Source organism: Pinus tabuliformis, chromosome 7, assembly GCF_031772625.1.
Source record: "Pinus tabuliformis cultivar Carrire ecotype Pingquan chromosome 7, CPIR1, whole genome shotgun sequence".
In the NCBI taxonomy this organism is placed as follows: domain Eukaryota; kingdom Viridiplantae; phylum Streptophyta; class Pinopsida; order Pinales; family Pinaceae; genus Pinus; species Pinus tabuliformis.
Genome location: NC_142293.1, coordinates 1,907,941,499 through 1,907,955,228, shown reverse-complemented (window position 1 = coordinate 1,907,955,228; position 13,730 = coordinate 1,907,941,499). Strand labels below are relative to the sequence as shown.

The 13,730-nt window shown below is 36.7% G+C and overlaps 1 pseudogene; it reads left to right on the top strand.

Moving 5' to 3' along the window:
• The window catches only part of LOC149256119 (uncharacterized), a 72,885-nt pseudogene extending 63,349 nt beyond the window's left edge, over positions 1–9,536 (top strand).
• Positions 9,537–13,730: the final 4,194 nt, after the last annotated feature.

Sequence of the window (13,730 nt, the reverse complement as noted above, 5' to 3'; positions counted from 1 at the left end):
GGCTAATCCCCCCTAGCTGGGGGGTTCAAGGGCTAGCGATGCCTTAGAGGGGGTTCAAGGTTAGTGCCCTTGAAGCTAAAAATAGATGTAAAATTGGGTTGTAAAAGTCTACTAATTTATAGTCAATATGCGCCGTTCATTAGGCAGATGATCTGATGGTAGAAGTTATGTCTAATTTAGGGTCTTTTGCCCTAGAAGGAAACCCCTCACTATATAAGAGGGAATTGTATTGTGTCTATGTATAACTTTATTCTAAGTGAGGAAGAGAGAGGAGATTGAGAGCGAAGAGGAAGTTACAATGGATCTGTTGTAGGTTGTATCTCTTCAGTTTGTTGGATAATATAATAAAAGAAGGACTCACTCTTTCTCCATGGACGTAGCCCAAACTGGGTGAACCACATATATATGTGTCTCTCTTGTTTTATGTGTTTTTTGTGTTTATATTTCTACAATATTTTTGTGTTATATTGCTCTGTAATATATAATTTTCTAACAACATCATCAAAATTACCTCATGAAATTTTGGTCAATGGACGACCAAACTTGTGGTACTTCCAGAGTCGATCTTGTCGCCACGCATCAAGTCGAATACTAAAATTTAGATTGCGGCCAAAATCCAAAAAGGGCAGATAGTTTAGGGATCCCTATCCTCTCACCTATCTCCTGAACCACTTTGATCCTTCTTGTGAAACCATAGCTCCCAATCTTTGTCTGCCTAATAGAGACAATCCTCCAACATTTTTCTCGGTGGTGAAAAATCCCAGGCATACCGAGAATCACTATCCATATTAGTGACTCCTTCATTCACCAAACAGTCTTCTAACATGTTAGCTTTCCTTTTCACATGGACAAAGCTAATAGTTTTTAAGGTTTACAAATGGGAGTGAATATGGTGAAAGACCTGTAGAAGCCTCCAATGCTTCGAATATTTATCTGGAGAAGTGCCATTGCATATTTTCTTTGTCTCTCTAATAATCAATTTAGAGTCTACTTCAATAATAACATTATGCAAATTTGAGTCCAATAGGATTTCCACGCATTGCTCCAGAGCCACAAGCTCTGCCATGTTATTCGTGGCCTTACCCAGGTGGCCACGGAAGATATTCTTTATTTCACCCTGTTCATCTCTTATAGCACCCCCAAAGCCAACTAATCGTGGATTGCCCTTAGAAGCTCTTCTATATTAACCTTTAGGAAACCATGAGGAGGATGGTGCCAAATGTTACTATTTGCATTTATTTGGCTTACTTCCTTGATTAAGCCCTCTGGGGCTGATGGACTGGAGACTGAAATGTAGTAAAATACTCACCTCTTAGGGCGAGGGATGATCTTTAGGAAGTGTCCTCAACGTGATTTTTACTGTGTTCAAATTAGGTCAATAATGTGTTGTGGCTTGCTTGCTTTGTTTTTGAATATCCGACTGTTGCGCTCTTTCCAAACATTCCAGATAACAAAGCCTGGAACTATAATCAATACTTTATTAATAATTTCATTCCCTCAGAAGTTGTACCTCCAAATCTTCAAAGTATTGGATATGTTGAGACTATCCCTATCTAATTGTTTAAAGGTTGAGGCTACCCAGTCCCACATGTTGGATGTGAAAGGAAAGAGGTTGAGAAGGTGATTCATTGTCTCTTCTTGTGAGCCATAGAGATAAAATTTGGAAGGGCTAACAAAGCCTCTTTTTAGGAGACTCTCCCAAGTTATGATTTTCCTTTGATGCACTAGCCAGATGAATAATTTTATTTCCATCGAGTGGGGGCTCTGCCATAGTTTCTTCCAGACTTGATCAGGATTCAGATAGTTAAATCTTGTTACTTCCTATTTAGCTTCTTTGAGGTTAAAGTTACCTGCAGTGTTCTTTCCCCATATTAATTGGTCAAGTAAGGAGGATGCAATAATGCTTATATCCTATAGAGCCTAGGTGAGAGCTTTTGCCTGGGCCTTTAGAGGACTCTCATCACTGTAGCCTAGATCCTTCCAAATTCTTGAGTTCCTATTATTCCTTTCCTAGTCCCAGAGTCTTTGACCATAAGAAGAACTTTTTTTTATGTGTCACTATTGAGAGGTGCTAAGTCATACTTCTAAAGGATGGGTTCCTACTTCCAGTTGTCCTCGGAAAATCGTGCTAGGTTCCTTGCTCAAATTTCCCAGAAGCTACGTTGCTGAACAATAATTTTATTTTCTCAAGCAAGGTTCCAAATATGGCAGCCCCTGATTTGCCCTCACATTCTGATGTGATCCTTCTCCTACCAATACTTGGCATATTTTTGTTTCCAAAGCTTAATTGAGGGAGTTGTCGACTCCTTAATACGTATCCACAAAAGTTTGGCTCCCACAACTCTACTAAGGATTTCAGGGTCATGCAGCCCCAAGCCACCATGGCTTTTAGGCCTACATATTTTATCCTAGGCAACTAAAGCCCACTTCTTCTTCTCTTCTCTTTAGCCCCACATAAAAGCCCTTTGTACACTCTCGATATGCTGCTTAATACATTTAGGAGTAGGAAGAGTTGAGAACATGAAAATGGGAATTGCCTGCAAAACCGCTTGTGTGAGCACAGGCGCCCTACCAAATTAAGTGAACTGCATGTCCATTTTTTGACACTGTCCTGAAGTTTGTTTTTTATTGGCTCCCACACTTTCTTACTTAGAGGTTTATCAGTAAGGGGTATTCCTAGATACTTGGAAGGTAGTTGTTCCCTTTGAAACCCAAGAATTCTAGTAATATTTCTCTGAATATAAATGTTAGTGTTAAAGAAAAGAAATTTTGATTTGTTGAGGCTTACCTCTATCCCTGCTACCATAGAAAAGTCATTTAAGACGTGTTTGATTTTTTTGGCTTCCGTGACTGTGGGTATTCCCTACAACATAGTATCATCCACAAAATTTTCATGAGTATTTGCTACTCCATCCAAGGTGAGCTTGATACCCTGGATCCGACCTTTCACATTTTCCATTTTAATCGCTCTGCCTAGCACTTCCATCATGAGAACGAAGAGGAAAGGAGAGAGTTGATCTCCTTGTGTAAGACCTCTAGAGGGTGCAAAGGTTCTTGAAGGAGCTCCATTCAACAACATGGAAAACGTTTTCGTGGTGACAAGTGCCATAACCCATTTTATTCAATTTTGGCCGAAGCCATAGGCTTTTAGAATTGCTCTTATATAATACCAACTTAGCTTGTCAGAGGCTTTCTCTAGGTCCAACTGAATGATCATGCCAACTTGTTTGTTTATTTTGAGAGAGTGTACCACCTCATGAGCTTGGACGATGTTGTTCAGGATTTTTCTTCCTTCCACATAGCCTGTTTGCTCCTCCAAGATGAGAGATGGTAGAAGGGGCTTGAGTCTATTAGCTATCACTTTGGAAATCGTTTTGTACACCACATTACATAAGGGTATGGGTCTGAAGCCATCTAAATCATGGAATTTTCTTGTTTTGGGATCAAAGCAATGAAGGAAGCATTAAGAGTCTTCAAAACCATTTTGGATATTCTTGAGTCCTCCACCACCTCAAGGATATCTTGTTTGACTATTTCTCAGCAGGATTTGAAGAAGTCTACATTGAATCCATTCGGGCCTAGAGCTTTTCCATTTTTCATTTCATTAATCACTCCACTAACCTCCTCTTCCGACATTAGCCTGTTAAGATTGTGGTTGTCCTCTCTGGTGACCAGTTGAGGGATATACTGAGTGAATTGGGAAATGAACTTGGATCTGCCCTCCAGAAGTTCCTCTACTATACTGAGGAAGTGTTGTAGAAGGATCGACTCGATATCATTGTGAGAGATAACCTCTATCCCTTGAGAATATTTGAGATTTTTGATTTTGTTATGTGCCTTGTGAGCCATGGTGGATTTGTGAAAAAAATTTGTATTCCTTTCTCCCTCTCTAATCCATTGTATCCTTGATTTTTGTCTCCATAACATTTCCTCTTGCAAGCATCACTCTTCCCATTCTCCGTGCAAAGAATTAGTTATCTGTTGCCACTACTCAATAAAGCCATATGTCATACTGATTTAATTGATCTCCTGGAGCTTCTGCTAAGGTTCTCTTTTGGCTTTGAATATATCACCAAATTCATTTTTGTTCCAATCTTTAAGTTGGGATTTGTATGTTTGTGTTTCTATTGGAGCATGAACATTATAGTGCCTTGAATGTTCAAATCCTCTCTCCACCATTTGTCACTATTACTGGTGAATCTAGGGTTAGAGAGCGAGGAATTTTCGAACCTAAAAGGTTTGTTTCTTGGTGTGCCCATAAAGGTGGATTCCAGTTGTACAGGCCAGTGATCCAATCCTCCAAAGGGCAGAAAAGAAACTGTCATGATAGGGCCTCTGAGGATGAGGTCCTCTGAAATAATAAATCTATCCATTTTCGAGGTAACTTGAGAAGCCCCTCCCCTCTTGTTGTTCTAGGTGAAGGTTCAATTTATTGTTTGAGTGTCCACAAGACCCATGTTCATTATGAAGTTCTACAAGGCCATGGAGTCTCTTCCTAACTGTTTAATGCCAGCTTTTTTCTCTAAGAGAGATCTTATAATATTTAAATCTCCAACAATGATCTAGGGCATGTTGGGGTGTCTTGCCCTTAGATCCTCGAGGGAGATGAGAAGCTTGAGTTTGTCTGCTAGCTTTTGAGGTCCATAAACTTTTGTGATCATGTATTTTTCCTTATCACCTATAGGTTGACAAACCAAAGAAACATAGTTCCTGGATGCTTAAGCATCCAGGATTCCAAATTTCTATGGATCCCACAGTGTGAGAATCCCCCCCACCGAGTTTCTTGCTTTAACCTCTAGATACTCATACTTGATTAGCCACTTATTATGAATTTGTCTAAACTTATCCATCGAATATTTTGTCTCTTGAATAAAACCCATATCTGGTTTTTCTTCTTTAATTCTATTACTAAGATTCCTTTATTTTTATTTCCTATGCCTCTAATATTCCAAGTTGTGAGCTTCATTAAGAAAGGTTAATAAACGAATAACTGGTAAGATCTTTCATCTTACTTGAGTTATTTAGTAGTTTCCCACATTCGTTTAGCAGTTCATTTTGTCTTTTTCTTCCTCTTTGCCTACCTGAGTTCTTTGGAGATTGTTCCTGTACATTCTCCATCATTTTTAACCCACTATGCTCTTAGCTTTCATGGTTTTTTTTGAATCTAGTTCCCTTTGATTGTGATCTACATAGAAAGAGATGTTGCACCCTATCATAATCCTATTTTGGCTAGGAATCTACTACTATGGTCGTCCCTTGTTCCAGAAATTTCTCTAGATCTAGATTTTCCCTATCTAGAATCTCGTGTAGTTCATGGTCCTCCATTCCCACTTCACTTGGAATCATCGCATGGTCCCTAATTATCTCCATAAATCTTTGTAGATTGTACTTTTGTTGGTTTTTTAATATGATATCCTCCATGTCAGCTTCCTTTCCCTTCTCATTGTTTATGTTCTCCATATTCTGGATTGTTTCCTTGTTCCCCTCTTCTTCTTGTAGGATCTTGAAACAATTGTGTCCTGAATTTCTATCCTCATTCATCTTATTTTGTGGGCGTTTACCACCTTTCCCTTTGTTTCCAACCTTGGTAAAACCCTCGTGATTTTTATCCTTGGTAGTTTTCACATTTCCTTCCATATTGTTTGTTGGGAAGTCTCTGAATAAATGCCCATGTTCATGGCATTTGCAGCACCTAAATGGGATGTACTCGTAGTCCACAATCTGCACCCATTCTTCATAATATTCTTCTAAAATTATCACTTCCATAAGGGCTCCAGATAAGTCCATTTCCACACATATTCGGGCAAAGGAGCTATATCTTCCTTTCAGAGTCGCCTCTTAGATCTTTAGGAAGTGCCCCAACTTGTTGCCTATTGTTTTCAAAGATTTTGGTAGCCAATGATCCAGAGGAAGGCAGTATATTCTAATCCATACCGGTACGAATGGGAATATTTCACGTTCCGGGACAAAGTTCATCATCCATGGCTACATATAGAGTCTTGTTGCAGTGTATAAACATGGTCCTCCCTCGAAAACTCTATCTTTATCCTCTAGGCTCATGAACACCACTGTGAAGGAGCCCTTAGAAGCTAGATGTAGATTTATTTCCCCCTTTGGCTTCCAATGGATCCTCCAAATATGTAACGCCACCTTCGTCACCCATAACCCCATAAATTTTCATATGATCACATGTTCCATCATATGATCCCTATGTGCTTGAAGCACTGGATCGCTCAATATGACCCAGCGAATAATGTTCGACCTGGGTTTGCAGACCCCAGTTGTCCTTATGGAGTTAGGTTTTCCACTGTTGCCTCCATTCGCCTTCTCCTTATTTGTTTCCGACTAATCCTCTTCATGTTCTTGAAGTCTGCTTCTTCCCAATGTTCCTTTGCTCCTTGCCTCTAATACCTTCTCCAACCATTTTTTAAAATGTTGCTTTCCCATGTCCTTACTTCCATCTATAACGACCTGACTATAGGAGGTATCAGCATTCCCCCTTGTGCATCCCGCCATGTTTCCCAAAGTCAAAACCCTAGTGCTAACTTCAACCGTAGCTGAAGTTGTAGACCGATCCCTTTGCTTCACCTCGATATTTTGTGACAAGGATTCTCTCACTATGAAAAAAATCCCAAATTGTTACAATATTCATATTCACAAAAAAAATTACATTTTAAGATATTTATATCGAAAAATGGAGTTTCATTTTAATAGATTTATGATAAGTGGGGCTATGTCCATATTCGTATGACACAAAGAGTAAATCAAACAAAAATTATAATTCGATTGTGATAAAATTAAACAATTCTCTTGATTTGATGTCAAAAAAACCTTTGAGTTGATAATTTAGCACGTAAAAAAATTCAGTATTGAAGAGTCAAGTTTAATTGACAAGATGATTTAGCACATAGTTCATTTGAGATGAGAAAAATAGATTTATATATATCATGTATATGGGGATTGTTGGTTGGAAATGTTTTGAAAAAGGATATGGTTCACTAGTATGAAAGGGATTAGTTTAGATTCTTTAAAAGCCAATTTTGTGCTTCTGATATTGTTTGCTTTGGAGAGAAATCTACACTACTAAATTGAACTAAATCAGTTTTTTCGTGATTAAGCATAGAAGTTGTTTTAATAGTGAAGAGTTATTTTTTATTTCAAATTTCTCCATTAAATAGCTCTAACTAACGTTATTGAGAACTCTTTGACCTTTCTTTTATAATTTTCAAGCCCATATACCTGTGTAGAAATACCAATTAAAAATGATAAAAAATAGATCTTCAATTAAAGAAATCGATCGAAGCAAGTGAGTAGCAGGAATGAGGAGAGAAATTTACATAAAAAAATTCAATATTAATCGACTTACCATCCAAGCATCATTACTGTATCTTGCGGATTAGTTATAGGAGACATATTGAAGGTCAACCCTTAAATTACCCCACAGAGAGTCCACACCTAGAACTTGGTATTTCTAGATAACAATGAGGCCATCCATAAAGGGGAAAATTCATGGAATATTTGATATGAAAAAACATGTAAAAAATATCATAATCATGTAATTACGCCTAAGTAATAAGACACATACGGTATTTTTAACATGTTCACATAAAACAAAACCCATAAAAGATCTCTTCCCTTGAATCTTATGTCCATTTTGTCTGTGTTGAATAGGTCCTTCCAAAACCAAGCCCAAGAACACATTGTAATATTAAAGGGAAAGAATACCGATAATCCTCGCTTAGAAATGAAAAGGATTATGCACAACAATGATAGGAACAACTACAAATATCATAAACTTAGAAATACAATGACTTTATGAAAGAAAAAGGGATGGATAGAGTTATGTTAGATACAGTTTCAAATTTCATCCGAACTAAAAAAATAAGAAAGAAACTACTAATCATTATTCCTGGGTATGTTTGCTAAAAAAGAAAAGGTAGGAATTGGAATATCATTTTTATAGGTTTACACATAGTCAAAAATCCTCTAGATTAGGCCTAGGGGATGGTAAAATGAGTCTATTAGACCACTTAAAATAACCTCTATTTCTTTGATGTCTAGACTCTCTATCACTTCTCATTATGTGCTCCCCTCCAGGCAAGATATCAACTGTTCTTTCTCAGGATTCACTAACTTCCCTTAGAGATCTTGGATTGAACACCTAGACAATGATCACATACCTGCCATCAGCCTTGATAGATATGTTGGGCAACCTATTACTTGTTTCCATTGATTCTTCCCGATACAATTCTAAAAGACGCTCCCCTCCCTCCCAGTGTAGCATATCTAGTATGTACCTGCCTGAAGGGGGAAAGGTTTGAAGAGTATGTCCTATTTCATATCGTTAATATGAAAGAGCCTCATGGGAAGGTTAAAAGAAAGAGTTATCTGTATACATTCATCATTGTTAATGCAATAAGGTACCTAGGAGAAGTATTCACATTCGCTTCTATATTTTAACTACCTAGGAGAAACTTTGTCGAGTGCTCTCAATCCATCACAGAGTAGTTTCAAAATCATTTTTTCTCACACCTTGATTTCTTGTAATCACCCTAAGGCTTTTACAAGGAAAAATATTCCTTCTTGAGACCAAACTACAGTTCCTACTGTAATCTTCTAGGGCTACTTATATTTACGGGACTCAGACGATTCCTTTTCTCTCACGGTAATACACTTGCAATCCTTGTAGAGATTATAAAATTATATTATGCCAAGACCCAACAAAGAGATTTGTGAAATAATTTTGAACCAAATATCTAAATTACCACATGTGTCCATGTGGCCATATGGGCCCCTCATAGGTCCACTTCCCTCACGACTCTATTTTTGACAACATGCCATGAGTTGACTTGCCTCACTCTATTTTCCATAACATGCCATAAAATATGTGGATGAATCTAGATGAAGTTGTGGCATGTGAATATGATTATATAGGGTAGTTATCTATTTCGCTAGTAGTATTCATATCAATATGCACTAGTAATATGAAGTAGTGATGGCATATACCTTGTCCTTCCTCTACCCCACCTCTTCCCCTCCTTCTTTTCATCAGCTCCACCTCTTCCACCTCCTCATGCTTGAATTCTTGGGGATAATAAAGAGGAAGAAAAAGAACAAGAATAATAGAAAAGGAAAAATGTGGCCCATCAATATGGATGGGGAAGCGTCGCCAATACGGGATGCTATTCTTTACCTCTTTCATTACCCCCTCTTGTAAATTTTCCCCAAAAGGGGTAGGGTTAAGGATAGGGTTAGTAGGATCGGTCTATGGAGGTGTGATCAATCGTGACAGAATTTGCGAAATGATGCAGGAAATGATTATGGAGAATGATATTCTATATCCACAAAGTAGTAGCAAGAAAAGGATGGAATTTATTCAAGAAAATAAGCCTTCCAATAATATAATTTAGCACTAAGCACCACAATGAGGTTCCTCCTCTTCCTTGTCTTGCAAGTCCAACACCAAGACAAATTCCTACTCCTCATGTCTGAGAGCCAAGAAAATTGATGCCAATGCAAATGTTCATGATTTGTAATGGTAATTGTAGTTTCAGACAAAAATATTGATGATAGAAGATAAGCAATTAAGGGGTCATTATTAGGAGTATTATTATGGTTATAAATATTTGTTGTATCTAATTGGAAATAGTAGTTGCATCATCATCAAGAATTAACAATCCAAAACTTCATTTGTTCATTCAAATTTATGGTGTCTCTAGATGTGTGTGTATTATGGGATCATCATGAAGCGGGTCTCATCATGAACTCGGATACTGTCATAGCTTGTAGAGATCCTAAACTCTTCAATGTTCTTACCTGCTACAGGTCACACGCTAGCTCCTTTTTTATGTTATTCTGGAAATATGTGGTTTTGTTGGTTTTTTTTATAAGACAGATCCTTACAGATGTATTCATTGTTTTTATTTTCCAAATTAGCTTTCTGGGTGCAAGCCTAGATGAATCAGGTAATAATTAACAGATATTCTACATGTAAAAACCTCCAAAAGCATATTGGCCCCACGTTGCTAAAAAAATGGGATGTTTGGGTTGGAAGAAAAAAATAGCATCATTGTGTTTGTTCATTGTAAGTTATTTTTGTTTTCCTTCAATGTAAAATTATCCTCTTATGTGGATTTATTTCCATATTGGGATTCAATTAAAAATTTTAATTTGTAACCTTCTATTTTCTAAGCATATTCACCATGACAATAAAACAAAAATTGAAACCATCAATCTCGCAATGTTGATGTTCATTATTTCTTGGGAGACTTGTTGTACCTATTTCTCGTAGGAAGTCCGTCGCTGCAAAAACTACATGAGGAAACCAACTCAACCAGCCTTTAGGTTCACGCTTTCCCTTGAACCAGAGGGGGCTCCCTCAGTGATTATGAGGCTCTGTTTAATGTTGTTCACCTCTCACTAAACAACAACCTTTGAAGCACAATGGCTAGATTTACAATATTACTTGGGGGTGATTGGCAATCAATGGCAATCTCTATCCATGATTAAAGGCCCTTCTCACAGGGTCCCTTCAGAACGTGTTAGCCTCCAGCCTAACAAAATGACTTAGATTTTCAAGGATTATGATAGAAGAATGTAAGGATATTCCTAATAATTAAGTAGTCAGACAAACTTCTTAACAACTAACGAAATTTGGATGCATGTAGAAGATTTCTACAGCCCAACAAAACACATTGTAGAGTATTGAAGAAGGCCAAACTGAGACCAATTCTAAGAGGAGCTATTTTGAATAGATAGTCCTATAAGCTAATCTCCTTTAATGGCTATCAGAATGCATAAAGCAGAAACCAATCAAAGAGGAGTTATCTTGGATAAACAATCCAATAAGCTAATATTTTTCTAAAGGTTATGATTTTGGAGGGGATTTAAGAATATATTGATACTCAATCCACACTTACCCAGACCTTCCTATAAATGCTTTGAACATGTGTAGAAATAAGATGTGAAAGACTAGAAAGACATACTACAAATCACAAAATTTTGACAAACTCGAGTCGTAAGGCTTCCATTAGAAATCCTATAATTGAAGCTATTACAAAGTGAAGAGCCTTGGCATCAAAAGCGCACACATATTACTTCAATTGATTAAGTATTTATACAATTTCCTCACAATATATCTTGATAAAAATATCAAGAGCTACTACAAATATTTGAAACATGTATTACAAAAATAAAACACAAATAGAGGTAACTAAAACTATTTGAATAGTTCTTGTACTATCCTTAAGGATTTCTATTGATAAAGAAGAGAAATTCGAATTTTATTGCAACTCATATTTGATGAGGTGGCCTCCAAGTCACTAAATGTCCTGATCTTTTTCCTCTTGAATTTATGAAAAAAAGGGTCCAATCATTCCTTCGAATATCTCAATCCAAGATAGTTGTGTGAAAACTATGAGAGGTTTTTGTATTATATTACCTTAGGAAAAAAATCTCCTCTAGTTTCCCAATATTTATATCGAATTATCTACAATAGTTTCTACAAAAAGGTGGCTTGAACTAGACATTGCATTGTCGAAAAAATAGGCTAAACATGATGAGCATGTATCTCCCAAAACCTAACACCTGTGTGAAACATGAGATAGGATTTTGTATTTTGTGATTTTATGAACCAAAACCTCTTCCAGTTTCCAAATATTCATCTTTGTTTAGTCAACATATCCTCTTCAAAAATGTGAGTAAAAAAAGAAATGTCTGGAAAACATGCCTTCAAATATGCATTTTCACCTCCCAAACCATAATAGTTGTTAGAGAAATGAGAGGGTTTTTGTACGAGGATTTTTTCAACAAAAATCTCTTTTAGGTTGGGAAAATTCATTCCCAGCAGTGTTTAAACCATGCTTTAAGTTACTTTATTACATCATTTAATCATGTTTAAATGCACGATCAAATAAATCAACCAGCTAATGCAACTTAAATTTAAATTTTGAGGGCACATTTAATCTTTAATACCCATTTACTATTTATAAACTACTGAAACTTATTCTATCAGAGAATTTAAATTATCAAAACTAATCATGTTACAACTTCAGCTCCAATGGGGACTGCTTCCCCCTATAGGATGCCGAGAATTATTAGACAAGTTTCCTTTAGTGTTGGGCATCGAGTCATACCATAAAATCAAAAACCACTGATTTGCGATCTTATGTAGAAATATAATCAATCCCCATGGATTAGCATCATCCTTTATACTCTTCTAGTTCACACTGCAACCTACAACTATAAAATGCAACCATATGCCTTCACTAATTCAGATACTCTTTCATACTTAAATCTGAAAACTAAAAAGTTCTAGAGACTGAAAATATAAGTTGATCTATGATATACTCTTCAAATCGCACCACTCATAAACAATGAACACATTGATCTATTGCATACTAAAACTCATAATATCTATTCAACCCCCACACTTCTATCTAACTGAACTGAAAAACTTTACACTGTTAGGTATAATGTTCTTTCCAATGTAACCAAGTGCGTAGTATATTTATTGACAAACCACATTGCTGGTAGCTAAACATCTAAAGAATATATACAATATGAACATGAAATCCCATGGGAAACTTATACTCACAGGTGTACTTTAAAAGTTGCTTCCTCTGTAGACATTTTAGATTTCTCACCATGACTGAGAGGGAGAGACATATATTTTTGATTGCAAGTATCAATGAACCTTGCATAGCAATAAACACAATTGAAATTTCAAAATAGTAGGATCAGTTACCCAGTGGAATCACCATATGACAAAGTGGAGTCTCCAGGTGAAATAAATGCAACCAATAATAAATCCCTACTCCTTGTTCACCAACAAGGAATAGATCTAATCTTTATCATTCCCCAGAGAAAGATATCTTTGTTACTTCATTCATGAGCAACGATGCTACATGTTGTACATGTTTCCCATAAGCAGTCGTTGATTGCAAAAACTATGTCAAGAAACCAACTCAACTAGCCTTTAGGTTCAAGTTGGCCCTCGAACTAGAGGGGGCTCCCTCAGCGGTTATGAGGCTTTATTTAAGATTGTTCACTTGTCACTAAAAAACAACCTTTGAAGCATAATGGCCAAATTTATGGTTTTAAATGGGAGTGGTTGGCGATCAATGGCAATATCTATCCATGAGTAAAGCTCTCTCTCATAGGGTCCCTTCAGAACGTGTCAACCTCCGGCCTGACAAAATGACATGGATTTTCAAGGATTATGATACGAGAATGTAAGGAGATTCCTAATAATTAAGTAGTCCAACAAACTTCTTAATAACTAGGGAAATTTGGATGTGTGTAGAATATTTCTACAGCCCAACAAAACACATTGTAGAATATTCAAGAAGGCCAAACTGAAACCAATTCTAAGAGGTGATATTTTGAACAAATAGTCGAATAAGCTAGTCTCTTTTAATGGCTATCAGAAGGAATAAAGCAAAAACCAGTCAAAGAGGAATTATCCTAGACAAACAATCCAATAAGCTAATCTCTTTCTAAAGGCTATGATTTTGCAGGGGTTTTAAAAATAGATTGATATTCAATCCACACTTACCCAGACCTTCCTATAATTTCTTTGAGCAAGTGTAGAAATAAGATATGAAAAACTAGAAATCAAAAAAAATTGTCAAACTCGTGTTGGAGGCTTTCAATAGAAATCCTATAATGGAAGTTGTTACAAAGCGAAGGGCCTTGTCATCAAAATTCCACGCATATTACTCCAACTGATG